The following is a 2,500-nucleotide window of genomic DNA, read 5'->3' as shown; positions in this document are numbered from 1 at the left end:
TGACGTTTTTTTATTCTTTGGCTTTTCTTACTTTAGGAGACCCATCATTTTTACAGGTATTTTTTATCTATGTTTTTATTGAGATTGTTTTTAAGGAGGTTTATTTTGTTTTTATATGGTTATGATTATTGATAATAACTTTGAAAACTAGCTTTTACTTTAATTTTCTCACGGATTTATAAAGAAATAGAATGTTTGAAGCAACGTATGATTATTCACTTTTATTATTTTTCTATTTTACTTTATTTTGTCACATAGATGATATGAATTGAAACTTTTTGTGGAAGCCAAGCATCCTTGTTTACGTGGCGACATTACAGTACAGTGATTTCGATGCTTGAGTTTTTGTTTGGTTTAGTCATTGATGACACCAATTACCTGGCGGATTTCTTCATTTGGTTAAATAATGGGTTAATTCATTATCATGATGCTGGCTTATTATCATACTAACTGTAATAATGATATTGACTATCGTTTGGTGAAATCTCTGCCTATCTATGAATTTTATTTGTTTATTTTTTTAGAGGAATTGGCGACAATCATTACAGAATGAATGGCTCCTGTTGATTACTGATTTAATGGATTCAGAAAGGTCATTTGCAAACAGTCTAGTCTGAGAATTGATTGTTTCTTTTTGTGGATTTATTTGTTGCTACTCTTGCCTAATGAGAGTTGTCGATGCAACACATCTTTAGACTTTCTCTTGGGCCGGGGTAGATGGTTGCAGCTTTGGCCTTGCTATTTGAACGATCATACGCTACCACTTTTGAATTTACCTTAGTTCTATCATGCCCTTGGCAATCGAACCCTTAACTACACTTTCGTGCCGAAACAGGAAGCGCGAGACTTGCTCTCACGCGGCTCCTACGGCCGCCCTTGGGATCCCATCCCCTACATCACACTTTGAGTTGGTGAACTAGAAGAACTTTGATGCAATTTAAAGGGATACGATTTTTACCATCACGCTAAATCATCTGATGTGCTCCACATGCAAATTCTGACAATGATTTTTGTGACTGCCAAGTCATAATCTATTTTAGGACTAAAGAGTTACCCGTGATTTTATTATCTTTGTTATTTCAAGTGAAACAAACGCATCAAAAGTACTCTTCCATCATGATGGAAGGGCGAGAACTTATTATTAACGCTCATCCACTGATGTAAAATATATTGATTTTGTTAGATTGTGTACCATATTGGCAACCGACAATTGAAAAAGAAATGAAGCGGTCAAATGTTAACAGGAAGAAAATTACTAAATTAAAAGAGCGAGACTAGACTCCAGGGCAATTGGTGACTAGAAACATTTATTACATATATTTTCAAAAGTCCAAGTGCAACCAAATTAATGATAAACTAGAAAAACATGGGTTCTTATAAAGCCTAGACGCAGAGACTGCCTAACCTACCTTGTCGGCCTGCTGCACCTCAGCCTTTCCACTGCAGTTCCGTTGTGGTCCGTAAAACAATTTTCGTCGGAAAAATAGAGCCATCTAGGGAGATATCAGTCAAACCCATGCAAGACATAACAGTAGCATCGGCCAATAGCCTGATGTGACGTTACTAAAGATAGGTTTTATTTGAGAGCGAGAGCGCTTCACCAGCCGTATCGCGACTTTGGAGCTCTTTCATTTAGATATTAGGGCCACCTCATCTCAGACTCATCTGTGCCATTTGACAGTGTTTATCAATGTTATAGTAGTTTAGAACTGTAGTATAGGGTCTATATCAACTCATTGTGATCTTTATACTCAGTGTGGTTAAAATATTACAGTTTTCTTGGGGGCAAAAAGTAACTCATTTTTTTCGTATGCGTTTAATTTAGAAACCAAATACGAAATAACCTTCCCTGATGGAAATAAATGGATATGGAGAAGTGGAAGGAGACTTGTTCTTCCAACTGCGAGTGCCACAGCTCAAAGCAGCCATACTGGCACAGGGGCACATTGCAGATGCCATGACGGCAATTGTCACGTATGTAATGCCACCTATCGTCAGGCCAAAAACCCGTCGCAACCGGTTCAGATATGATTAAAGAAAAATTATTTAGATGGGTGAACCGGTGAGGCAACTGTTTCTGCCATTGCTATTTAGTAGTGTGCTTTAAATCCTAAAGAAAGGAAAACAAAATTAAATTAAGAGAGGGTAATAAAAACGAGAGTTTGTGTTATAGATCTTTATGTTAAGATTTACTATATAAACCATGCACAGTGGCCTTGTATACTGTAGAGGATATATATATATATATATATATATATATATATATATATATATATATATATGTGTGTGTGTGTGTGTGTGTGTGTGTGTGTGTGTGTGTGTGTGTGTGTGTGTGTGTATATGTATGTATGTATGTATATATATATATATATATATATATATATATATATACATATATATATATATATATATATATATGTATGTATGTATGTATGTATATGTGTGTGTGTATATGTATGCATATACGTGTGAGTGTGTTTGCATGTGCGTGTATTTCATT

At 35.4% G+C, this 2,500-nt stretch overlaps 1 protein-coding gene across 1 annotated transcript in view; it reads right to left on the bottom strand.

Annotated features, from left to right (window-relative positions):
- Positions 1-223: 223 nt before the first annotated feature.
- LOC122264655 (lysozyme) overlaps positions 224-2,500 on the bottom strand; it is a 5,362-nt gene continuing 3,085 nt past the window's right edge. Inside the window, exon 3 of the mRNA XM_043033669.2 lies at positions 224-2,500. This exon is cut by the window's right edge and continues 226 nt beyond it. The gene's annotated coding sequence lies outside the window, so the exon portion shown is untranslated.

The sequence above is a fragment of the Penaeus japonicus genome, unplaced genomic scaffold, assembly GCF_977035675.1.
Source record: "Penaeus japonicus unplaced genomic scaffold, GWHDUDI00000001_assembly GWHDUDI00000025, whole genome shotgun sequence".
Taxonomy (NCBI): Eukaryota; Metazoa; Arthropoda; class Malacostraca; order Decapoda; family Penaeidae; genus Penaeus; species Penaeus japonicus.
Note: the sequence above shows the minus strand (reverse complement) of the source record. Positions and strands in the feature narration are given on the sequence as shown.